General features: G+C 37.8%; 1 pseudogene; it reads left to right on the top strand.

The window, feature by feature from the left end:
- On the top strand, nt 1-27941 carry LOC145713733 (histone acetyltransferase type B catalytic subunit pseudogene; annotated as a pseudogene).
- Nucleotides 27942-27978: the final 37 nt, after the last annotated feature.

Raw genomic sequence — 27978 nt, 5'->3', positions numbered from 1 at the left:
ATGCGATCAGACCCAGATGACTCTGATCCCTTCTTCTCCAAAGGGCCAGAAATTATCAGCAGCACAGGGTGTGAGATCCACTGGAAAGACAGGGGATATGTCACTGTGAAAACTATCAAGCTGCAGAAATATGAGGGCCACAGAAGTGTTGTATCTTCCACTAGGAAGATGCCCAGCTATTCTTTTTTTTTTTTTTTTTTTTTGATGCCTAGCTATTCTATCTTCACCTACTTCTTTCCTCCTGATTTTCCTGAAGGTAGAGTACTGAATGTCGCCACTGGTCATAAATTGGGCTATTTTTTCCATGAAATTCTGCTCCTGAAGTCTGTATTATTCTTCACTAATGAAGCAATGTATATAAGTATGAAAGTTCTGATGATGAGGCCCAAGAAGCTGGAGGTGAAGAAAAGAAAGTAGAAGTGATCAGAAATGAAGAACCTGGGGCGCCTGGGTGGCTCAGTCGGTTAAGCGGCCGACTTCAGCTCAGGTCATGATCTCGCAGTCCGTGAGTTCGAGCCCCGCGTCGGGCTCTGTGCTGACTGCTCAGAGCCTGGAGCCTGTTTCGGATTCTGTGTCTCCCTCTCTCTCTGACCCTCCCCCGTTCATGCTCGCTCTCTCTCTGTCTCAAAAATAAACGTTAAAAAAAATTAAAAAAAAAAAAAGAAAGAAATGAAGAACCTGAAAAAGGACCTGAAGAAGATATGAACCCAGAAGAGAGCAGACCCTGAGAACTCAGGTATCTGTGTACAGCTTTGTGTAACATTCATCCATTTCTGACATACATCACTGAAATAGCTGAAAGTGAGGAGAAAAGAATGGATAAAAATGGAAACCAGAAGGACCTGAAAAGGAGCCAGATCCAGTAGAATATAGCCTGGGACAGTGCATGCTGAGTATCACCCAACCATTCTTGCCATATGCATGTTATAATCTTACATTTTTCCAGTAAACTTAATAATTAAAAAATATTTTAAATTTAATTTTATAAACCACTTTTAGTGTTAAAAATGTACATATATACTAGATCATATAGAATGCAGGATGTTCTGAAATATATTTCTTTCACAGGCATACTACTCTTTGAGCTGAAACTATAAGACTTCTAAAGGTAGGAAATTTCAGACCTGGTAGTTGATATCACATTTGTTTAGAATGCAGTTACTAGAACAAGTGGCTAAAGTGACTGAAACATACACTAGATGGGCCTTCATCTTTGGTGGTCACTTATGTGGTCTCTGGAGACAATGCCTTTGAGAATGTGTCTACCTAAAAACTTGTAAAAAAAAAAAAAGAATTTCAAGTAGGACCACATTTAAAGATTGATTCCTAGCTATTCATTCATTTTAAGTTTTGTGTTTCATGTGATGTCAAAAGAAAGATTACTCATAGTAAGATTTTGGTTATCACTGAATTGTTATTTTAACTTACATATCATCATTTATTTCCCTCTTTTCTTTCTCCTTTCACAGACATGAACACTAAAGGCCTGGGAGGTTAAGAGATTATGGTTTATGAAAGAAGCAAAGGCTTCTAAGGTGGAGAAACATTTATAACCCTAAATGGTCTTCCCCACCTCCCACCAAAAAAACAACAAGAATTTTTGGTGTTTGGCAAGTGGGAGGTGAGGTTGGTGTGATCAGATGATTGAAGACATCAAATGATGCATGAACACCCTGATACCCAAAAGTCTGTGTTGCAAGAGGAAAATTGCATGGTTTTCTCCTGTTGAGACAACAGATATACACAAGATTGACTATGCTTATATTTAGAAAGTCATTGGTGTATGTTAATTATGTTCAATTGTTAATATTCTCTTATTTCTTTGTACAGTGTGAAAGCATAGAAAGACATGGATGAGGAAAAGACAATGAATTTATTCTTCACCAATTTCAAGATTTTCTGATTTCAGTAGTCCATGGGAAATTTTATCAACACTGGATTTGCTCCAAAGTTCTTCACCCAAAAAGTAACATCCACTGATATCTGACTTTTCTCTTATATCTTTCAGATGTATCTGACAGTATTTTTTCAGGTTAAAAATAAAAGTTTGCTTAAGGGGCGTCTGGGTGGCTCGGTCGGTTGAGCATCTGACTTCTGCTCAGGTCATGATCTCACGGCTGGTGGGTTCAAGCCCCATGTCAGGCTCTGTGCTGACAGTTCAGAGCCTGGATCCTCCTTCAGATTCTGTGTCTCCCTTTCTCTCTGCCCTTCCCCTGCTGGGCAGGGGCTCTGTCTCTCTTTCCCTTTCTCTCAAAATAAATAAACATTAAATTTAAAAAAATTTAAAGTTTATTTGAAATATATAAGCTTCAGATCTTTTAGATAAATAATGCTCACCCAAATCTATCTTTATATATTTTGTTTTGTCTCATCTTAGCATAATTGAAAAAATTCACTTTCAACCATGTTTTAACTTATTTTACTGTAGCCACAAATTAATTAAAATATCAAGTTATAAACAATTTATGTGAAGAGATATGGGAGAGTTGCCCTTCCCTATTGAATTTTGTTGAAATAACTTAATGGATGACCTAGCTTACCTGAAGACCAAATGGTGCTGGGTTGGTACTGGGCTGATGTGGACAAGTAGCACTAACATTACATGGGAACTTGTTAGAAATACAAAGTCCCTGGCCCCACTCCAGACCTACCTAACTGTAAATTTGAAGATGTGCCTATAATTAGAGTTTTACAAGTTCTTTAGATGATTCTGAAATATACTAAAGTTTGAGAACCACTGGTTTGAGCATCATCTATGTTATGACCAGCCTTACTTCACTGTCTTGAGATTGTTTCAGGTAAATGAACAGGGTAATAAAAATTGGACTTGGGAAGAGACTAGAATTCTCAGAGGTAGAGACACAGAGAAAGACCTACAGGTGCAAAGATTGGGTGGCAGCAGTGAAAAAATGGATAAGGTAAAAATCTAGTTCCAAAAGTATACAAAGTTTATAATGCCATGTATGCAAAGTTTAAAAAACATTTTTAAAGTGCCATGAATTTATTACAATAAATATACATGTACTAAAAATAATACATAAGAATCATGCATGCATATGTAGCATGCAGAAAGTCATGCATGAGAATAACTTAGGACAGTGGCAACATCTTGTGGAGATAGAGTAAAGACAATTTAGTTGGGAAGGGTTACATGGTGGCCTGCAACTTTGAAAATGGCCAAGAGTCCAGTGTGTGGGGTTAAGAGGATATGCATACCCAGAAACCATACCCCCTATCTTGAACCATGCTCCATATATATGAGGCCCTGAATTTTCTCCTCATGTAGCCCTAACTCCTAAGCCCCAAGAGCCTTGCATGCTCCTCTTCAATGGGTCCTCATGCTCCGCTTCTGGGGGTTGTATTTACTTCCAGGGTATAAATATTCCCATGAGTGCAAATTGACTAATAGGTGGTGGTTGTATACAGGGAACAAAGGATAAGTGGGCTACATTATCCACATATATGCACATGAAGCCTCTTAAGGTGAGGAATGGAGCTAAGTGTGTGTGGAGAAGGGACGGAGGAGAGGCTGGGCCCTAGAACCTGGGACCTGGAATGAGGACCACGGGCTAAGGGTGGGGGCTCCATTCTCCCTACATCACTTAAATAGAACCTAGAGGAGTCCAAGTATTGTGCACAGGCCATAAGCTGGCCCCAAATAATCCCCACTTTCCAGTATTCATACTTGTATAATCCCCTATTCTTGAGTTTGGAAGCACCAGTGACTTCCTTCCAACCAATAGAATATGGATAGAGGGGTGCCTGGTTGTCTCAGTCAGTGAAGCATCCGACCTCAGCTCAGGTCATGATCTCATAGTTCATGAGTTCAAGCCCTGCATCGGGTTCTCTGCTGTCAGTACAGAGCCCAGTTGGGATCCTCTGTCTCCCTCTCTGTCTGCCCCTTCCCCACTGGCTCTCTCTCTCTCTCTCTGTCTCTCTGTCTCTCTGTCTCTGCATATTATTTTTTAAGTTTATTTCTTTATTTTGAGAGATATCCTTTGTATGATAATTTGTTATATAACAACAGGAAAGTAATACACTGCACTTAACAGTCGTGGAGACTCCAGGCATCTATATGTGTGATCTTGGGTATCACCCAACCATTCCTGACATGAACCTGTTGCTGAAAACTTTGTGTTAAAACTCCTTCAATAAACTATATAGGAAAAAGAAACATTAAAATACACTGAATAGTCTAATTAGAACCTGGCCATTCAGATTAATACAAATTAATATATTTTTCATGGTAGAAAAGATATTTTATTTAACAGTCTATTAGTTTATTTAAATCTTTCACATATTATACATGGCAGGTAGGCCCCCAATTGAACTCTTACTCTGAAACCTTTGAACATTATGTGTTACAGGTGGTCCAAATTAAATATTTGGTGTATCACCCCCTTCTCCATCCTCACTCCCTGTCAACTTTGTTTCCTAAGTACAGAAAGAGTGCTACCCTTTGCTCTGGAAATAGCCTCTGCAGCTGAATCCCATGGCCTATCATTCTACAGGGCTTGGACCTATGGACCTAATTCCCAAGCAAAGCTAAAGTATAACCACCAACCATCCTTCCCCTCTGCCCATCCACCCTCTTTCCCACACATCTCACTTTCTCTACATATATTGAGTACACAAATTCTGTTATTCAAGACCACTTATGTCCCATGAAAATAGCCAGCTAAAGGCTACCAGTCATCATCTCATTCAGGTACACCTGTATGGAACCCATTCAGGATCATACAGAACAATCCTTAAGAACAATTCTTCCGGGAGAAGATATTTGCAAATGGCATATCGGAAAAAGGGTTAGTATCCAAAAATATATAGAGAACTTAAACTCAACACCCAAACAAAAAAATCTAATTACAAATGGGCAGAAGACATGAACAGACATTTCTCCAAAGAAGACCTATAGATGTCCAACAAACACATGAAAAGATGTTCATCATCACTTACCATTAGGGAAATACAAATCAAAACTACAATGAGATATCACCTCACACCTGTCAGAATGGCTAAAATCAGCAACACAAAAAACAATAGGTGTTGGCAAGGATGTGGAGAAAAAGGAAGAGTCCTGCACTGTTAATGTAAATGCAAACTGGTGCAACAACTCTGAAAAAGAGTACAGAAGTTCATCAAAAAGTTAAAAATAGATCTACCCTATTAACCAGCAATTTCACTAATGCAATAATTGTACTTTGTACCCAAAGAATACAAAACACTAATTCAAAGGGATACATGCATTCCTATATTTATTGCAGCATTATTTACGTTTATTTATTTTTGAGACAGAGAGAGACACAGCATGAACGGGGGAGGGGCAGAGAGAGAGGGAGACACAGAATCGGAAGCAGGCTCCAGGCTCTGAGCCATCAGCCCAGAGCCCGACGCGGGGCTCGAACTCACGGACCGTGAGATCGTGACCTGAGCTGAAGTTGGACACTTAACCGACTGAGCCACCCAGGCGCCCCTATTGCAGCATTATTTAAAATAGCCAAGATAATGGAAGCAGCCCAAGTGTTCATCAATTGATGAATAAAGAAGATGTGATATATATACATACATATGTATATGTATAAAATGTAATATTATTCAGCCATAAAAAAGAATGAAATCTCATTTGCAACAACATGAATAGAGTTAGAGAGTATATAATGCTAAGTGAAATAAACCAGTCAGAGAAAGACAAATATCATATGATTTCACATATGTGGAATTTGAGAAACAAGACAAATGGGCAAAGGGGTAAAAAAAGAGAATGAGAGACAAATCAAGAAATAGACTCTTAATTATAGAGAACTTACCGTTACCAGGTTGGAGATGGGTGGGGGTATGGGTGAAATGGGTGATGGGGATTAAAGAGTATACTTGTAATGATGAGCACTGGCTAATGTATGGAATTGTTGAATCATCATATTGTATAATTGAAACTAACATAACAGTGTATATTAACTAACTGGAATTTAAAAGAAATACATTTCTAAGGACTGAGAACAAACTAAGGGTAGATGGGGGTGAGGGAGAGGGAAAAGTGGGTGATGGGCAGGGAGGAGGGCACTTGTTGGGATGAGCACTGGGTGTAGTATGGAAGCCAATTTGACAATAAATTATATTTTGAAAAATAAATAAAAGAAATACATTTCTGTGGTTTGTAAGCTAAACAAATTTAAAAATTAAAATAAAATGGGAGTAACTACAATTGATGCACTCTTTTGCAATCTTTTGGTCTGACATGTCAATATCTTATGTGATTTATCTCCTCTATTACACATATTGAGAAGGGCTACAGAACAGTTTCTATTTTTGCAAATGTAGGTTTTTTTTTCTAACAGAGCAAAAGACCGAGGAAGCTACAAAGAAGTTGGAAAACATTAGAATGTTCCTCTGTGAATTGAGAAATCTTTAACCTGTTTATTAAAAATAAAAGTTATATTGTTAATTTTAGAAAATAAAATATTAATGTGGGAATTGTTAGAGTGAGAATAACCTCATACTGGTCCCCTCTGAGAAAAAGCAAAGGGGTGGGAAGTAAGTCAGCTAGTATACCACCATCATCTGTAGAATAGTATCAATCTAAATAAACTATTTGCCATAGATATTTGAAAGATATATAATCAAACTATCACCTGTAGGGGTCTGAAAAATTATCCACCTAACATTCTGATTTGCCACAATCACTGCAAGTACCATTGCATCTGCTAAACCATATTCACCAAGTGGCAGAGCAGCTAGCATGGTAGCTTGGGTATACTACAGATCCTTTTCTTGTTCTGGGCCCCACTCGAAACTGACAGCCTTTTAGCATACTCCCTAAATGGATACAATTAGCACTCCCAAATAAGATATATGATGGACTTCAAAATCAAAAAAGCCCACTAGGCATTTTGCCTAGTAGTAGGGGCCAGTTGCTACAACTTGTTCTTCCCCTTGAGGGGTATTTCAACATTCTCTTTACCTCTGAACCCCTGGAATATTCAACAAGGAGGCCAGCCACTGAATTTTTTGTGGGGTTCATTTTCCATTCCTCAGGATGTATTCATATTGCCAGGATTGTCGCTACATCCTGCTCATCAGGCCAAATCAACATGATGTCATCAATGTAATACGACAATATAATGTCCTGTGGTATAGAAAGTTGATAAAGCTCTCTGTAGATTAGATTTTGACATAGGTCTGGAGAGTTAATATAGCTCTGAGATAGAATGTAAAAGTAACTTGCTGGTCCTGCCAGCCAAAATCAAACTGCTTTATATGGTCTTCACTGCTAAAAAAAATAATAATAATAAAAAAAAATTTTTTTTAAAAACCCTTCATACCAGGCTTCCGGGGATATGTTTCTTTCCTCCAGCAAAGAAACCACATCTTGAAAAGCATGTACATTTGGAGTCATCATCTGACCACTTTTTTTTAATATGAAATTTATTGTCAAATTGGTTTCCATACAACACCCAGAGTTCATCCCAACAGGTGCCCTCCTCAATATCCATCACGCACCCTCCCCACCCTCCCACCCCCCATCAACCCTCAGTTTGTTCTCAGTTATTAAGAGTCTCTTATGGTTTGGCTCCCTCCCTCTCTAACTTTTTTTCACTCCCCTCCCCCATGGTCTTCTGTTAAGTTTCTCAGGATCCACATAAGAATGAAAACATATGGTAACTGTCTTTGTATGACTTATTTCACTTAGCATAACACTCTCCAGTTCCATCCACGTTGCTACAAAAGACCATATTTCATTCTTTCTCATTGCCAAGTAGTATTCCATTGTATACATAAAGCACAATTTCTTTATCCATTCATCAGTTGATGGACATTTAGGCTCTTTCCATAATTTGGCTATTGTTGAGAGTGCTGCTATAAACATTGGTGTACAAGTGCCCCTATGCATCAGCACTCCTGTATCCCTTGGGTAAATTCCTAGCAGTGCTATGGCTAGGTCATAGGGTAGATCTATTTTTAATTTTTTTGAGGAATCTCCACACTGTTTTCCAGAGTGGATGCACCTGTTTGCATTCCCACCAACAGTGCAAGAGGGTTCCCGTTTCTCCAAATCCTCTCCAGGATCTATAGTCTCCTGATTTGTTCATTTTAGCCACTCTGAATGGCATGAGGTGATATCTGAGTGTTGTTTTGATTTGTATTTCCCTGATGATCAGTGATGTTGAGCATTTTTTCATGCGTTGGTTGGCCATCTGGATGTCTTCTTTAGAGAAGTGTCTATTCATGTTTTCTGCCCATTTCTTCACTGGATTATTTGTTTTCTGGGTGTGGAGTTTGGTGAGTTCTTTATAGATTTTGGATACTAACCCTTTATCTGATACATTGCTTGCAAATATCTTTTCCCATTTCTTCAGTTGCCTTTTAGTTTTGTTGATTGTTTCCTTTGCAGTGCAAAAGCTTTTTATCTTCATGAGGTCCCAAGAGTTCATTTTTGCTTTTAATTCCCTCGCCTTTGGAGATGTGCCAAATAAGAAATTGCTGCAGCTGAGGTCAGAGAGGTTTCTTCCTTCTTTCTCCTCTAGGGTTTTGATGGTTTCCAGTCTCACATTCAGGTCCTTCATCCATTTTGAGTTTATTTTTGTGAATGGTGTAAGAAAGTGGTCTAGTTTCATTCTTCTGTATGTTGCTGTCCAGTTCTCCCAGTACCATTTGTTAAAGAGACTGTCTTTTTTTCTACTGGATATTCTTTTCTGCTTTGTCAAAGATTAGCTGGCCATACTTTTGTGGGTCCAATTCTTCAGTCTCTATTCTATTCCATTGGTCTCTGTGTCTGGTTTTGTGCCAATACCATACTCTCTTGATGATTACAGCTTTGTAGTAGAGGCTAAAGTCTGGGATTGTGATGCCTCTTGCTTTTGTCTTCTTCTTCAAAATGACTTTGGCTATTCGGGCCTTTTGTGGTTCCATACAAATTTTAAGATTGCTTGTTCTATCTTGGAGAAGAATGCTGGTGCAATTTTGATTGGGATTGCATTGAATGTGTAGATAGCTTTGGGTAGTATTGACATTTTAACAACATTTATTCTTCCAATCCATGAGCTTGGAATGTTTTTCCATTTCTTTATATCTTCTTCAAATTCCTTCATAAGCTTTCTATAGTTTTCGCCATACAGGTCTTTTACATCTTCGGTTAGGTTTATTCCTAGGTATTTTATGATTCTTGGCGCAATTGTGAATGGGATAGGTTTCTTTATTTGTCTTTCTGTTGCTTCATTATTAGTGTATAAGAATGCAACTGATTTCTGGACATTAATTTTGTATGCTGTGACCTTGCTGAATTCATGTATCAGTTCTAGCAGACTTTTGGTGGAGTCTATCAGGTTTTCCATGTATAGTATCAGGTCATCTGCAAAAAGTGAAAGCTTGACTTCATCTTTGCCAATTTTGATGCTTTTGATTCCTTTTGTTGTCTGCTGATGCTAGAACTTCCAACAATATGTTAAACAACAGTGGTGAGAGTGGACATCTCTGTCGTGTTCCTGATCTCAGGGGGAAAGCTCTGTTTTTCCCCATTGAGGATGATATTAGCTGTGGGCTTTTCGTAATGGCTTTTACGATGTTTAAGTATGTTCCTTCTATCCTTTCTCGAGGGTTTTTATTACAAAAGGATGCTGAATTTTGTCAAATGCTTTTTCTGCATAGATTGACAGGGTCATATGGTTCTTTTCCTTTCTTTCATTAATGTGATGTATCACATTGATTGATTGGCGAATGTTGAACCAGCCCTGCATCCCAGGAATGAATCCCACTTGATCATGGTGAGCAATTCTATTTATATGCTGTTAAATTCAATTTGATAGTATCTTGTTGAGAAGTTTTGCATCCATATTCATTGGGGATATTGGCCTGTAGTTCTCTTTTTTTGTTGGGTCTCTGTCTGGTTTAGGAATCAAAGGAATGCTGGCTTCCTAGAATGAGTCTGGAAGTTTTCCTTCCCTTTCTATTTTTTGGAAGAGCTTGAGAAGGATAGGTATTAACTCTGCTTTAAATGTCTGGTAGAATTCCCCAGGGAAGCCATCTCGTCCTGGACTCTTATTTGTTGGGAGATTATTGATAACTGATTCCATTTCTTCACTGCTTATGGGTCTGTTTAAGCTTTCTATTTCTTCCTGTTTGAGTTGGAATTGTGTGGGTGCTTAGAAATTTGTCCAGGTTGTCCAATTTGTTGGCATATAATTTTTCATAGTATTCCCTGATAATTGCTTGTATTTCTGAGGGATTGGTTGTAATAATTCCATTTTCATTCATGATTTTATTTATTTGGATCCTCTCACTTTTCTTTTTGAGAAGCCTGGCTAGAGATTTATCAATTTTGTCTATTTTTTTTTTCAAAAAACCAACTCTTGGTCTCATTGATCTGTTCCCCACGTTTTTTAGATTGTATATTTTTTATTTCTGCTCTGATCTTTATTATTTCTCTTCTTCTGCTGGGTTTGGGGTGTCTTTGCTGTTCTGCTTCTATTTCCTTTAGGTGTGCTGTTAGATTTTGTATTTGGGATTTTTCTTGTTTCTTGAGATAGGCCTGGATTGGAATGTATTTTCCTCTCAGGACTGCCTTCGCTGCATCCCAAAGCATTTGGATCATTGTCTTTTCATTTTCATTTGTTTCCATATATTTTTAAATTTCTTCTCTAATTGCCTGGTTGACCCGTTCATTCTTTAGTAGAATGTGTTCTTTAATCTCCATGCTTTTGGAGGTTTTCCAGACTTTTTCCTGTGCTTGATTTCAAGCTTTGTAGCATTGTTGTCTGAAAGTGTGCATGGTATGATCTCAATTCTTTTAGACTTTTTAAGTGCTGTTTTGTGTCCCAGTATGTGATCTATCTTGAAGAATGTTCCATGTGCACTCGAGAAGAAAGTATATTCTGTTGCTTTGGGATGCAGAGTTCTAAATATATCTGTCAAGTCCATCTGATCCAATATATCATTCAGGTCCCTTGTTTCTTTATTTATTATCTGTTTAGATGTTCTATCCATTGCTTTAAGTGGAGTATTAACATCTCCTGCAATTACTACATTCTTATCAATAACGTTGCTTACGTTTGTGATTGTTTTATATATTTGGGGGCTTCCGTATCCAGCGCATAGACATTTATATTTGTTAGCTCTTCCTTAAGGATAGACCCTGTAATTATTATATAATGCCCTTCTTCATCTCTTGTTACAGCCTTTAATTTAAAGTCTAGTTTGTCTGATATAAGTATGGCTACTCCAGCTTTCTTTTGACTTCCAGTAGCATGATAGAGGGTTCTCCATCCCCTCACTCTCAATCTGAAGGTGTCCTCAGGTCTAAAATGAGTCTCTTGTAGACAGCAAATAGATTGGTCTTATTCTTCTTTATCCATTCTGATACCCTATGTCTTTTGTTTGGAGCATTTAGACCATTTAAAATCAGTGTTATTATTGAAAGATACGGGTTTAGAGTCATTGTGATGTCTGTAGGTTTCATACTTGTAGTAATGTCTCTGGTACTTTGTAGTTCTTGCAACATTTCACTCACAGAGTCCCCCTTAGGATCTCTTGCAGGGATAGTTTAGTGGTGATGAATTCCTTCAGTTTTTGTTTGGGAAAACCTTTATATCTCCTATTCTGAATGACAGACTTGCTGGATAAAGGATTCTCAGCTGCATATTTTTTCTGTTCATCACATTGAAGATTTCCTGCCATTCCTTTCTGGCCTGCCAAGTTTCAGTAGATAGGTCTGCCACTAGTCTTATGGGTCTGCCTTTGTAAGTTAGAGACTGTTTATCCTTAGCTGCTTTCAGAATTTTCTCTTTATCCTTGTATTTTGCCAGTTTCACTATGATATGTCATGCAGAAGATCTATTCAAGTTACGTCTGAAGGGAGTTCTCTGTGCCTCTTGGATTTCAATGCTTTTTTCCTTCCCCAGATCGGGGAAGTTCTAAGCTATGATTTGTTCAGGTACACCTTTAGCCCCTTTCTCTCTCTTCTTCTTCTGGAATTCCTATGATATGGATATAGTTCTGTTTGATTGCATCACTTAGTTCTCTAATTCTCCCTTCATACTCCTGGATTTTTTTATCTCTCTTTTTCTCAGCTTCCTCTTTTTCCATAATTTTATCTTCTAATTCACCTATTCTCTCCTCTGCCTCTTCACTCCATGTTATGAGTGCCTCCATTTTATTTTGCACCTCATTTATAGCATTTTTTAGCTCCTCATGACTATTTCTTAGTCCCTTGATCTCTGTAGTAATAGATTCTCTGCTGTCCTTTATGCTTTTTTCAAGCCCAGCAATTAATTTTATGACTATTATTCTAAATTCTTCTTCCGTTACATTACTTAAATCGTTTTTGATCAATTCGTTAGCTGTCGCTACTTCCTGGAGTTTCTTTTGAGGAGAATTCTTCCATTTCATCATTTTGGGTAGTCCTTGCAGTGGCTCCAAACTGCAGGGCACTTCCCCTGTGCTGTCCAGGGTAACTTGTGTTGGTGGGCGAGCTGCAGTCAGACCCGATGTCTGCCCCCAGCCCACCACTGAGGCCACATTCAGACTGGTGTGTACCTTATCTTCCCCTCTCCCAGGGGCAGGACTCACTGTGGAGTGGTGTGGCCCCTGTCTGGGCTACTTGCACAATGCCAGGCTTGTGGTATTGCTTTGATGGGATCTGGCCAAGGGCATATTAGCTGGGGTGGATCTGCAAGGTGCACAGGGGCAGGAGGGGCAGGCTTACCTTGCTTTGCTGTAGATGGTCCCCTGTGGGAGGGGCCCTGCAGCGCCAGAAGGGAGGCAGGCCCATGGGAGGGATGGATCTACAGAAGCACAGCATTGGGCGTTTGCGCCATGCAAGCAAGTTTGGTGATGGGAACTGGTTCCCTTTGGATTTTCAGCCGGGGGATGGGAGAGAGAAATGGTGCTTGACAGTACCTTTGTTCCCCCACCAAGCTGAGCTCTGTCTTCCAGGGCTCAACAACCCTCCCTCCCAGCGTCCTCTTGCCTTCCCTGTTCTCCGAGAGCAGAGCTGTTGACCTTTAACATTCCAGATGTTAAGTCCCACTGGCAGTCAGTACTCACAGAGTCCAGCCCTTCCTCTTTTCCAAGCCAGACTCAGGGGCTCTGCCTTGCCAGGCTGGCTGCCCCTCCACTGCCCTGGCTCCCTCCCGCCAGTCCACATGGCAAGCACCGCCTCTCCGCCCTTCCTACCATCTTCCGTGGGCCTCTTGTCTATGCTTGGCTCTGGAGAGTCTGTTCTGCTAGTCTTCTGGTGGTTTTCTGGGTTATTTAGGCAGATGTGGGTGGAATCTAAGTGATCAGCAAGACAAGGTGAGCCCAGCGTTCTCCTATGCCACCATCTTCCACCATCCCAAATATCATCTGACCACGTTTACAATAATCCCCTGTTAATCTAAAAAATCCATCCCTCTCCTGCACAGGCCAGATCAGAATGTTGAATGGGACTGTTATGATAATCTCTACTCCCTGAATATTTCAAGTCCTTGATGGTGGTGCTAACCTCTGAAGTTTCCTCCATTTGCTTTTGATTTACTATATGGATAGTTAGAGACAGTTTTACTATTCTTCATTTGACCTTCCCTATCATAATAGATCATATTCTATGAATCAGGAAACCAGTGTGGGAATTGGTTCAGTTCAGTTTCTAAGTATGTCTATTATGCTTTATGCCTTCTGTGAAGGAGATAACAACAGGTTAGCAGGAGCTGTGTCACTTACCTGAGTGAAAATTCCAGTGGCATTTTGGGTCGCCAGGATTTAGAGTTACTTCAGAGTCAATGTCTAGTAACCTTTGACAAGTCTGATTTCTTCCCTGTTTCCTCAATGCACAGTTGTCCTGGTAAGTGGATGCAAGTCCTTTTAGGGAAGACCAAATGAAGATTTACAATATTTATTTTGGCTGGGTAGCATAATCCTTTTTCAAGGAGATCTGGCTTCTCCCTTTTTATAGGGCATCCCGTCTGTGAAGTGGCTCCAGTATGGAAACTGATGAGAGGCTGTGACTATTATAGTGATTTAAGTTAGATTTCAACTCATTAGATATAGAGTCATTTTATTTATACAGATGAAGAATTGAGTAGGCTGCCCATCTAGGGACACCATAATCAACTTGTCAATACCAAAGATCACTGTGAGTCAGAAAATTATTATTACTGCTTGAGCTCTGCCACCTATTATAATAATAATACTCATCTTGTCTTTGGCAAATATATGTCTCCACTTGGCTCCTTCCAAACCAGGAACACAATGTCCTTTTTCAGTTCAGGAAGCCCAATTCGATGGTAGCAGTTTCCACTCTTATCATGCCCTAACAAGATTATACCTCACAAAGCCTTCAATAATTCTGGAGCTCACCTCAGGAATGTGTTTCTGACAGCTTTGGTAAAGAGAATCTTCCGGGCTTTTCCGGACACCATTGTGGAGGTATTAAGTGATAAATCCAGTCTATCCTTTCAAACCCTCTAAACCTTTGGATAGTTTTATCTCTGCTGTTCTAAGGAAGTTCTGACATTTTAATTTCATTTACTATAGGATGTCTTTGGGTACATGTTTCTGTTAAATAACTAAGAAAATTGTTAGGTTCACTCTTGCCACTCTATCTGGCATATTAAATATGAGGTCTCTACTCAGTGAGACCATATAAGTAAATTTGGCCCAATGCTACACATTTTTATCATCTGACCTAACAACTTTAGGATCTATTTCTGTATATGTTTCTTTGGTTTCCATTAATATAAGTGAACACGATCATATAACTCATTTTATGTATATCACATTTATTCATAGGCTATACTTTTGAATTCATGTTCTGGAAGCTGCTAGGACTTGAATCTGGTTATAGGTCTAAAAGCAATGGAAACTGTTACATTATGGAGGTGTTAACTAACACTATAGTAGTAATCATTTTGCAGTACAGTAGCCCCCCATTGTCTGTTGGCAGATATTTTCTAATATCCCTAGACACCTAGTAGGTGTGTGAAGCCATGGATAGTACCAAGCCCCATATATATTATGTTTTTTTCCCTTACATACAAATCTAGGATAAATTTTAATTTATAAATTAGGCATAGTAAGAGATTTACAATAATAAAAGAGAACAATTATAACAATACACCATAATAAAAGTTATGTGAATGTGCCTTCTCTCTCTCTGTCTCTCTCTCTCTCAAAATATCTTACCTTACTGTACTCATCCTTTTGTGATGATATAAAATGGTAAAGTGCCTACATGATGAAATGAAGTGAGGTGAATGACACAGGCATTGTGACATAGTGTTAAGCTACTATTGGCCTTTTGATGATTTGTCAAAAAAAAGGATACTCTACTTTCAAACTGCAGTTGACCACGGGTAACTAAAACCGTGGAAAGCAAAATTGCAGATAAAGGGTGAAGGACTAATATATATAAGTATATCAAATCAACACATTTTAAACTTCCATGTATTATATGTCAATCATATCTTAATAATGTTGGAAAAAATAAAATGAAAAATAAAAGCAATGGTACATTGTATGGGTAGGTCCTAAGGTGAATCAGTAGTCACTTGCAAGGCAACTACCTCAGGTAAGCCCATTAGAAGTTTTTCATGCTAGAGGAGACTGATCTTCTCAGACATGAGTGTAAAGGCTGCTACTAGTAGCAAAGGCAGAGCAGCAGAATTTAGGATTTCAAGGATTTTAGATTAAACCTGATTTTCCTGTATGTCCTTGTCTAAATCCTCATTGTTTAATCTCTTCCCTATCAACATTCTAACTTTAATGTAAGAGAACCCATGAGGTTGAAAACTAAACTTGTATCATACTTCAGCATTCCACAAGATTACACTTCAGTTTAACTTTTCAGAAATCTTAGCCTCATGACTACAAAAGATGATGACTATTTTTTAGAACAGTCAGAGGTGTGGTTTGGTTCCCTATCCAAAATTTGATATAGGAATTTAAAGCCCTGAGCTCATCATTTTCTTTCTCAAGTTCTCTGGAACATGTAGAAGCAAAAATCTTCCCTTTATAATACTTATTTTCACTAACCTGTTTTATAGCTACACATGTGTTGTGGTCACCCAAAGTCTTGCCATAAATATGCATTTGCTTCCAGGTGTCTACAGGTGATAATATAAAAAACTGTTTTGCTGATGTACACCATGAACTATCATTGTACCCTTTGCCAATGGAAACAGAATCATTGATGTCTTTAAATATATTAAGATCAGAGAACCAATTTCCAATTATCAAGAACTAATTCAGAGAATGCATCCTTAAAATGGTACCTCTAGAAACACTTCTGATGTCAATTCCTATTCTGGTTATTATTACATTTAACAAATCATCCAAAATATAGTGGTATAAAACAAAAATTGTATTATGCTATCAGATTTTCTAAGTCAGTAACTCTGAGATGGAACAGTAGAAAAGACATCTCTGCTCCATTATATCTGGTGCCTCAGCTTGATAGACTTGAAATTTAGGAGTCACTCATTTGCTGGGAAATGAAATAATATAAAGGGACATTCACTCACACATATGATACCTGGACTGGAAGAACTCAAATGCTGACTGTAAGTCAGAGCTCATGTTTGCACATGAACTCTGTACATGACTTAGCTTCCTTATATCATGGTGGCCTCCAGATAATTAGACTTATTACATGGCAGCTCAAGATTCAAAAGCAAGTGTCCCAGAAAGCCATAAGGAAGTTGTATTGACTCTTATTGTCTATCCTTGAAAGTCAAATAATGTCATCTTCACCAAACTCCATTAGATGAAACATTCTCCCAAACCTGCCCAGTTGGAAGGAAAAGGAACATAGACTCCCCAAGCCTCAATGGTGTATAACAATGTTCTTAAACAGCATGTAGGATGGAAGATGAGGTAGTAACCATCTTTGGAAAATAGTCTTCTACAATCTTCCATATGGCCACAATTATTTATATTCCTTCAGAATGCAAATTACACTTGTCTCCTTCAAGACCTTCCAAAGTCTCTTACCACTAAAAATTCTGCTCAAGACCAAGATCTTATCTCAGTTAGGTCCCAGTGCACATGAGGCTCTTCAGGTATTGTTCTTCAGATTCACCTATCTGAGTACCATTCTCAATCTGAAGACCTGTGAGTTAATGTGACAAATAATTGCTACCTCCCTTCCCAACATAAAATTTGAGACAGGTACAGGAAAATTACTATATACACTACCATTCAGAAGGGGAAATAATAGGCACATAACAGCCACTGAATATGGCAATTCAAATTCTAACTAGTCTCCTCTTGACGTTCCTTGACTAGGGATTAGTCCTACCCCCTGAGATCTACTCTCTGTGGTTCTTCATTTGCTTTGTGGATCTTGCTTTTACTTTCTGAGTTATCTTTATTTTTCCCTAAGAAGCAGACTGTGTTTAAAACTGAGTAACCAGAGGTTCTTGGGTTGCTCAGTTGGTTAAACGTCCAACTCTTGATCTCAACTCAGGTCATGATCTTCTCTGCAATGCCAGCATGGAGCCTGTTTGGGATTCTCTTTCTCCCTCTCTCTCTGCCACTCCCCCCCTCTCAAAATACATAAGCAAACTTTTAAAATGAATAAATAAAACTGAGTAACCTGTCTTCTACACTCAGAAAAGTTTGAGTGTCCATATGCCTCTTTTTATTTTGTATAATCCTTATCCCTTTTTTTTTTTTTTTTGAGAGTAGGGGGAGGGGCATAGGGAGAGAGAGAGAATCTTAAGCAGGCTCCATGCTCAGCAAGGAACCAAACACGAGGCTTGATCTCACAATGTGAGATCAGGAACTGAGCCAAAATCAAGAGTCAGAGACTTAACCAACTGAGCAACCCAGGCCCCCCAATCCTTATCCATTTCAGTTCAAGCTGAGGTGATTTCTTTAAAACATTTGGGACCTTCCTGTGTATCAATTTATAATCTACTCCATGAAAGCAAAAGAAATTCCTTCTGTACCTTGGGATTCTAAGAGGCTGCTATGGCATATGTCTTTAAGACTATGAAAAGCCTTATAATTTAATTTGAAATATAATCTTATGATCCTTAAACGATGTTTTGTCTGTCTGCTAGTGTCTATGAGCCGCTGACTTAGATCATTCTATGATTAGGCTGAAGTCTCTTACATAGGGTTAAATGAGGGTTAATAAATGGGTGTGTGAGGGTGTGTTTTGTTTAAGGTTGAGAGTTTAAAAATATATGAACGTATGTGAGTGAGTGTGTAAGTGTGAGTATGTAAGAATGTGAAGTTTTGGAAGCAAGAGCCTAAGACTGAATATGTGAGTATGACAGTAAGAGTGTGAAAGCATGAGAGTGTGAGGAAGAGTGTAAAAATATGATAGACATGACCAAAAATAGTCAGAGTTCTACCAAAGTGATCATCAAGGCCATAAAATTAATCAAAACCTATGCTGAGGTTATAGTCACAAATTTTCTCATTCTATGGATGAACATCATCCTGGCTCCTACCACAATGCCTGGTTCCTCACAAAGGTTTGGGGAAAATGTGGAGAGAACACACTTGACTACTTTGAAGGAGTCAGACCTCGGTCCAGGTTGGGCTTGCCTACGTCCCACCTGCATGACTTTGGGAACATGCCTGAGAGTGGCCTTTTCCTCACACCTTTGCTAAGCTAATGGCCTAGTAAGTCATTCCAAATAAGCTTTAATAAGTGGAATAACACTGCTATTTATCCTCTCAGTATTTTATTTCTGAATATGGATTTCCTTTTATGTGATTCTTCTTACCAAGAATAGTAAAAACTGTTCCGCTTGGCAACATATATAATCTTACCCTGGATGGCTCTTCTTTTGTGTTTTCCAGAGGTATGAGATGGCTTCATCTTGTTTAGAGTACCCAAGTCTGAACAAAGAGGGTATTTTCTATTAATGTTATTAATTAAAAATTAAAATTAATGTTTGTATTGATCTCCCCAAGTCAATCAAAGCCATAGCACAGTTGTGTCTTTCTAACTGGAATAACTCAAATTTGTGTAACATGATGCTAATTAATGCACTCTGATGGTGAGGTTGTGAGATCCTTTGCAAAGCTACTTACTTATTTGTTTGCTGGTTTCATCACAGAATGATAAAATTTACTTAACTCCAATACAGAGTATAGGTTTAGCATTTCCTAAGGAATGCAATCTCCCAAATATGACAAGCTCAGTTTCTCTCCTTGTAGTCACAACAAAATACAGTACTTTGTTAGAGTTCATTTCTCTTCTCCATAAGCTTAAATATTTGTCCACTTTCATCATACACATTTGTCCAATGATTATCTACACCATTTGGCCTTAGCATTGCCTCAGTGTTGGTTTGTTTTCTCTGTACCTATGTAGCTTGTCTGCATTAAATTTTCTCCTCCTTATTAAAGTTATAGTGACTGTTGTAACTGGGAAATTTTCACTCTTGATATGGATCTCTAATAAAAATTTACTCACATATGTTACTTAGGTTCTCCTTTGTCATCTGAGTCTTCGTTATCTCCAGGTTTTAACTTTTTCATATTTTCTTATCCATTCATTCATTTCTAGCTTTGAAAGAAATGTGTGACCATTGAGAAGTGTTTTAAGGAAGGGCTTGTGAAGGTGCCATAGAAAAGCTATGTTAATGGTGTTACACATGTAATTATGCCCATGCGTAGGTTAATCTTGTGAACCATCTATATTATAATTTTTATGTTGCCTGGGATAAAGTAATTTATGTTTGGAGGTCCAGATATTGAACACAATTATGCACTGAAGTTTTATGCTTTGTACCTTGATATGATGTTGAGAATCCCTAATGACTCAATCTTTGCAGATTTTAATGTGTGTGTTTGCTTGGGGATTTAGACTGAGGGTCCAAAGCCCATTAGTAAGTGACTCCGACCTGAAGCTTTTAGGGAAGGTCATCAGACATATCTAAGACATGTCTCCATTCTCTCATCTTTGGATCTTGAGGTCATTTATGGAAAATGAGTGTTGGGATCGGATTTGGGGCTTTGTGGGCTTTAAAATCTGTTCCACCATAGATATCTGTTACAGCCATCCTTAAAAGGCACTGAAACCCATGTATATGTGTCTGTTGGAAAGGATAAACCTGTTAATGTCCCTTTGTGTCCTCCATAACCCACTGTTTGAAAAGCTTTAATATTTTATTTACTAATTCATTAATGGATTAGGAAGGTTATGTTTAGTTTATGGCTCATGTTTAGATTAAGGGTCTACCTCTGAGGATGAAATTGTATTTTCTAGTTTGCATAGAAAACAAACAACAATCAGAACTTCATAATGACATTCAGTTTTCTACAATACCTTGGTTATGCCCTTATATCCTGGAAACAGAAATATGTAGTAGCATATTTACAGGCAGGAAAAAGAGTAATACCTGCATCCACACCATTTCTATTGAGTATCTACCACTATTATGAGCTTTTGTATTTTTTAAGGGGCAGGTATTACTGGGGCCAAGTGCCATCTGATCCCTTCTCTTGTGTGGGGGATGTTGGTTGCTCCTGCCAAAGGATGATTGATGTTCTAATTGTGTCTGTACACCTCTTATTCTGTGACTTAAGATGACATGACACCTGTGATGGGAGGGTCTTGTGATTTTTGAGTTCCACAACTAGAGGTTTTAAAAATGTTTGAATAACCCCAATCTCTTCCTCTTTTTTCACCTTATCTCTGGTGGTGGTAACTGATCCCTCTGTTTGTTACTTCCTCTGTGCTATCTCAAATTCTTTTTTTGTTCCCTTTCATGATTCTAACTTTTAAAAATTTTTATATATGCACATATGCTTTTAAAGCTTATTTATTTTGAGGGGTGTCTGGGTGGCTCAGTCAGTTAAGCATCTGACTTCAGCTCAGGTCATGATCTCACAGTTTCTGAGTTCAAGCCCCAGGTCGGGCCCTGTGCTGACAGCTCAGAGCCTGGAACCTGCTTCGGATTCTGTGTCTCCCTCTCTCTCTTTCTCTGCCCCTTCCCCGCTTGTGCTCTGTCCCTCTCTCAAAAATAAATAAACATTAAAAAAATGTAAAGTTTATTTATTTTGAGAGACAGCAAGAACATGTTCACAAGCAGGGAGAGGCAGAGAGAGAGGGAGAGAGAGAACCCCAAGCAGGTTCCATGCTGTAAGCATGGTGCCTGATATAGGGTTCAATCTCATGGACCATTAGACAATGACCTGAGCCAAGATCAAGAGTTGGATGCTTAACCAACTGAACCACCCAGGCACGCCATGATTATAACTTTTTAAAAACAATGCATCATTAAAGTCTATTTAAATAATGTGTGCTATCTTTTTTCCTTTGCATTTGATTTTCAATAATCGCACCATAATGTGTTTAGGTGTGATGTTCTTTGTATCTGCTTTGGAGTTTGTAGCACTTCTTAAATTTTTGTTTGGATGCCTTTCAGTATCTTTAGAAATTCTCTGCTATTTTCATTTCTTATATTTCTTCCATTCATTCTGTATTCCATTTCATCCTGAGACAGCAATTACATCTCCCCCTTTAGCCCTTTGCATCAAGGCTGTTATGCCTAAGGCAGAGGACCCTAATTCAAGCAGGGATTCAAAGCCGGGATTCAATCTTTGAGAGGGCTGATCAATTTCCAGTTAATTTTTATTCTTAGTACCCAGTTCTTCATAATTCTTTACTGAAATTTTGGGGCATTCATAGGACATTTTTCTGCGTATCAGACCCAAAAATCCAGTTTTTGTTTCTCAAGCCCCATGATGCTGCTGGAAGATCTATTCAGATCCAAAATATCTTAGATGCTGCTTTCAAAATCAGCAAATATCTTATGGGGAAACACCCTGTCAAATTCGGGCAGAGTCTCACCTCTTCACATTTTTTTGGGATTCTTGTCTCCTGCAAGTTTGATTGCCTCACTAATTTTCTTATACTTTCAAACAGGTAGTTTTTATCCTTCTTTCTTCCTCCTTATATGTGTTTCTCAAGAAGCTAGGTTGTAATTTCCAAAAACAAAAATCTAAATAGGCTCATTTTATTTTTATTATTTATTTTACTTTATTATTTCTTATTCAAGTATAATTCACATACAGTGTTATATTAGTTTCAGGTGCATGCTATAATGACTTAACAATTCTATACATTATTCAGTGCTCATCATGATAAGTGTACAGTTGATCTCCTTTATTATTTCAATCATCCCCACTCACATCCCCTGTGGCAACCACCAGTTTGTTCTCCGTATTTAAGAGTCTACTGTTTTGTTTGTCTCTTTTTTCTTTCTTCATTTGTTTTCATTTTTTAATTTAAATTCAAGTTAGTTAAATACAGCATAGTCTTGGCTTCAGGAGCAGAACCCAGTGATTCATTCATCTCTTACATATAACCCCCAGTGCTCATTCCAAAAAAAGTGCCCTCCTTAATGCCCATAACCATTTAACCCATCCCCGGAAACTCTCTGTTCTCTGTAGTTAAGAGTGTCATATGGTTTTATGGTTTGCCTATCCCTCTGTTTTTATTTTATTTTTCCTTCCCTTCCCCTATGTTCATCCGTTGTGTTTCTCAAACTCCACATATGAGTGAAATCATATGATATCTGTCTTTCTTGAACTGACTTATTTAGCTTAGTATAATACCCTCTAGTTCCATCCACGTTGTTTCAAATGGCAAGATTTAATTCTTTTTCATTGCTGAGTAGTATTTCATTGTGTGTGTGTGTGTGTGTGTGTGTGTGTATATATATATATATATATATATATATATCTCACATCTTCTTTATTCATTCATCATTCGATGGACATTTGGGTTCTTTCCATCATTTGTTTTCTTTCTTTTTTTAAAAACTTTTTAACATGTATTTATTTTTGAAATACAGAGACAGAGCACAGCAGGGGAGGGGCAGAGAGAGAGAGAGAGACAGACAGAATCCAAAGCAGGCTCCAGGCTCCAAGCTGTCAACACAGAGCCTAATGTGGGGCCCGAACCTACAAACCATGAGATCATGTCCTGAGTCGAAGTTGGACACTTAACTGACTGAGCCACCCAGGCACCCTTATTTTCTTTTGTAAATTCCACATATGACTAAAATCATATGGTATTTGTCTTCTCTGTTAGACTTATTTCACTTAACATTATACTCTCTATGTCCATCCATGTTGTTACAAATTGCAAGACCTCATTCTTTTTTTTAATGTTTATTTATTTTTTGAGAGAGAGACATGAGTTGGGGAGGGGCAGAGAGAGAGGGAGACACAGAATCTGAAGCAGGCTCCAGGCTCTGAGCTGTCAGCACAGAGCCTAACATGGGGCTCAAACTCATGGACCACGAGATCATAACCTGAGCTGAAGTTGGATGCTGAACCGAGTGAACCACTCAGGTGCCCCATTCTTTTTTTTAATAGCTAATATTCACATCTTCTTTATCCATTCATCTATGGATGGACACTTGGGTTACTTCTATGTCTTGGCTATTTAAAGAATGCTGCAATAAACATAGGAGTGCATATATCTTTTCAAATTAGTGTTTTAATTCTTTGGGTAAATACCCAGTAGTGGGATTAATGGATCATATGGTAATTCTGTTTTTAATTTTTTGAAGAAACTCTGTATTGTTTTCCATGGTGACTACATCAATTTGTGTTCCCTAGGTAGGCTAACTTTAAATGTATATAGAGACTGCTAATTTTCCTTTCAAGGTGCTTTGTTAAATTCCCTACCTAGATTATGCAACTTATGTGTATACTCATTTCTACACATCCTCGTCAAGATGTAATATTATGAAGCTTTAAAAATATTTAACCCAATGGATGCTAGTGGTACATCATTGCTGTTTTAATATATATGTTTTCCAATTACTATTAATGTTAAGCAAATTTTCATATCCTTTTTGGACATTTGCTTCTCTCATTAACCCTTTTTTTGGAAGTTGTAATATGTTAATAATTCTTTGAAGTTGTTCCAAATCATGATCACTTGATCTGCAGAAATATTTCCTACATAGTTCCTATCTATATGTACATGTAATTTATTTTTCCTGTATTTAAGATATTTTTGCTACATTTCCAGATATGTAGTCTTAAATGAATGTATTTGGTTGTTGATGACTGAAATACAAGTTGTATTAAAAAATGGTAGACTGGATGACATAAAAATTTTTGTATTTTAGGGTATATTTTGTGAATGTCTTGCCAAATTTTGTCAATGTTATAACATAAGTGTGTAAAAAATGTGAATTCTCAGGGCACCTGATTGGGTCCTTTCCCCTTTCCTTTCCTTTCCTTTTTCGTTTCCTTTTTCCATTCTTTTCCTTTGTTTTGCTTTATTTTTTTCTTTTCTTTTTTTGCCACACTTCCTGAAAGTACAGCAGCAACAGTGGGGAAATGGGATCCTCAGCAGGAACACAGGCTTCTCAGTGGAAGTGTAGTCTCCTTGGTTCCTACTCAAACAGAAGGGTCCCAGCTATGGTGATAAGTCACAGATGTTCTAACAGCCTAGGCAGCTATGTGCTCCTGGCTCTTGTTTTAACAGTGGCCTTGGGAGTTCCAGAAGGTTTGGTAACACAACACTTGTATCCTCTGATCCCCATAGCTTCAGGGCTCTCATGGGCTTTGGCTCTGATGAGAAAAGTGGCAAGTTACTTTGAGCTTGTGGGCATCTGTAACACCAGTGTTGCTTTCTCTTGCACACATGAATACATACATACATACTTACACCTTAAAGTAAATTAACAATAGTTAGAATGTGATGATGTTGGGGTGTTATGATAAGACTCTTATAGTTCTTTTCTTTCAAGTATATTCCATGCATGAGGCCTTTGTATGATCCCCACTCTTTTCTCTTCATTCTCATACCTCTACTATATTCTCATTGACAAGTTTCTTTCTTTGAATCCCTGATGAACATAAATGTAAAAATTCTCAAAAAAATACTAGCAAAACTAATCCCACAATACATTTAAAAAAATCATTCACCATGATCAAGTGGGATTTCCTTCTGGGTTGCAGTGTTGGTTCAGTATACATAAATCAATCAATGTGATACAACACATTAATAAAAGAAAGGATAAGAACCATAGGATCATTTCAATAGATGCACAAAGAGCATTTGACAGAGTACATAATCCATTTATGATAAAAACACTCATGTTTTAGAGAGAACATACCTCAACATAATAAAGGTCATATACAAAAAACACACAGCTAATGTCATCCTCAATGGGGAAAAACTGAGAGATCTTCCCCGACAGTTGGAAATGAGACAGGAATGTCCACTCTCACCACTGTTATTTAATATAGTACTGGAAAGTCCTAGCCACAGCAATCAGACAACAGTAAATACATAAATAAATAAATAAATAAATGGCATCGAAATTTGCAAGAAAGATGTAAAACATTCACTATTTTCAGATGACATGATACACTATATAGAAAACCTGAAAGACTCCACCAAAAAACTGATAGAACTGATAAGTGAATTCAGTAAAGTCACAGGATACAAAATCAATGTAAAGAAATCTGTTGCATTTTTATATACCAATAATAAAGCAGCAGAAAGAGAAACTAAGGAATCAATCCCATTTACAATTGTACCAAAAAACAATAAAATACCTAAGTATAAACCTAACCAAAGAGGTGAAACACCTATACTCTGAAAACTATGAAACACTGAAGAAAGAAATTGAAGAGGACACAAAGAAATGGAAAAATAGTCCATGCTCATGGTTTGGAAGGACAAATATTGTTAAAATGTCTATATTACCCAAAGCAATCTGCACATTTAATGCAGTCCCTATAAAAATACCACCAGCATTTTTCACAGAACTAGAACAAACATTCTCAACATTTGTATGGAACCACAAAAAACCCTGAATAGCCAAAGCAATCATAAAAAAGAAAGGCTAAGCTGAAAACATCACAATTCCAGACTTAAGCTATATTACAAAGCTGTAGTGATCAAAATAGCATGGTACTGGCCCAAAAATAGACACACAGATCGATGGAACAGAATAGAAAACCCGGAAATAAACTCACAACTATATGGACAATTAACACTTTGACAAAGCAGGAAAGAATATCCAATGGAAAAAAGACAGAATCTTCAACAAATAGTGTTGGGAAAACTGGACAGCTGCATGTAAAAGAATGAAACTGGACCACTTTCTTACAGAATACACAAAAATAAATTCAAAATGGATTAAAGACTTAAATTTGAGACCCTAAAGCATAAAAATCTTAGAAGAGAGCACAGACAGTAATTTCTCTGGCGCTGGTCATAACAACATATTTCTAGATATGTCTTCTGAGCCAAGGGAAACAAAAACAAAAATAAAATAAAAGGACATCACAAAATAAAAAGCTTTTGCACAATGAAGCAAACAGCAAAACTAAAAGGCAACCTATAGACTGGGAAAAGATATTTGCAAATGGTTATTGCAAATGATATTGCAAAAGATAAAATGTTAGTATTCAAAATGTATAAAGAACTTATAGATTCCCTTCCTCAGCCACAGTTTCTTGCAGCTTGGAAATGGTCGGATTTGGTGAAATTTGGAGAAATTTTGGATTAAGTACCAGAGTGCAGTGGAGAAGAAACTTTCAGAGTACAAATGTAATACCAACACAGTAATTGAACTAAAAATAGCTCATTTTCCTGAAGATCTTGAGAATTAAATTAGAACTTTCTGACTTGAATAAATCCATCAACTCTTTGGGGATGATGAAAATGATTTTGTTACAAGGATCTGAAGAACCTATCATGCTATATTGCTTGTAGCCTGTCAACATTGTTTCATGTCAAATATGCATCTAGAGTTGATGAAGACTTTGACTGTGTAGAGGCAGATGATGTAAAGGGCAAAATTGGACAAATCATTCCACCTAAATTTTGTACAAACACGAATTATTTTCTCTCTTTGCTGGGAAAAGAAGTTGATTTCAAGACATTTGGAATCATACTGCATACATACTCTATTCTCAGTCCAACAAGAGGAGAAAACTTTACCTTTCAGATATACAAGTCTGGCATGGCATGTAAAAGCATTTGAGAATATCATTAAAGGCTTCAGTCATTTTTTTTTTTTTAAATTTTTTTTTTTTTCAACGTTTTTTATTTATTTTTGGGACAGAGAGAGACAGAGCATGAACGGGGGAGGGGCAGAGAGAGAGGGAGACACAGAATCGGAAACAGGCTCCAGGCTCCGAGCCATCAGCCCAGAGCCTGACGCGGGGCTCGAACTCACAGACCGCGAGATCGTGACCTGGCTGAAGTCGGACGCTTAACCGACTACGCCACCCAGGCGCCCCAATCATTTTTGATGTGGTTTATTGAAACTGCTAGCTGTATTGACGTGGATTATGAAAGATAACACTAGTTTCTAGTCGTTGAGAAGTATAATAAAGATGGGGCTACACTCTTTGCAACCACAAGCTACCTGACAGTCTATAATTACTATGTGTATCCAGACAAAATCCAGTCATATATAATTCAGATGCTGATACTGAATCTATTTCAAAGTCAAGGCCATGGTCCTCAAATTCTTGGAAACAGCTCATAGATACCACATTTTATCTCTTTCTGTTCTTGATATTACAGTGGAAGATCCATCAAAAAGCTATGTGAAATTAAGAGACTTTGTGCTTGTGAAGCTTTGTCAAGCCTTGTCATGTTTTTCCCAGGAAAAGTTGATGCAAGAATTCAATGAAGATATAGCAATAGAGTCCCAACAGAAGTTCAAAATAAATAAGTGCATGCTAGACAGGTTTATGAAAATCTTCGACTACTGGTAACTGACATGAGTGATGCTGAACAATTCAGAAGCTATTGACTGGGCATTAAAAGAAGATGGATTAGCCGGTATAAGAAAAAGCAGAGAGATCGTGCTAAAAGGAGAAAATATCTCAGACCAGAAGAGTTGACAAAACAGATGAATCAAATAGAAATAAGCAGTCAACATGAAAAGCTGCAAGAAAGCTTTTGGGAACTTGTGGAAGATTACCAATATGTTATTGAACATCTTGCTCAAGAGTAAAGATTAGTCTGCTCTGTACAGGAAGTTTGCACATTTC

The sequence above is a fragment of the Panthera onca genome, chromosome X (genome assembly GCF_046562875.1).
Source record: "Panthera onca isolate mPanOnc1 chromosome X, mPanOnc1 haplotype 2, whole genome shotgun sequence".
NCBI lineage: Eukaryota > Metazoa > Chordata > Mammalia > Carnivora > Felidae > Panthera > Panthera onca.
Note: the sequence above shows the minus strand (reverse complement) of the source record. Positions and strands in the feature narration are given on the sequence as shown.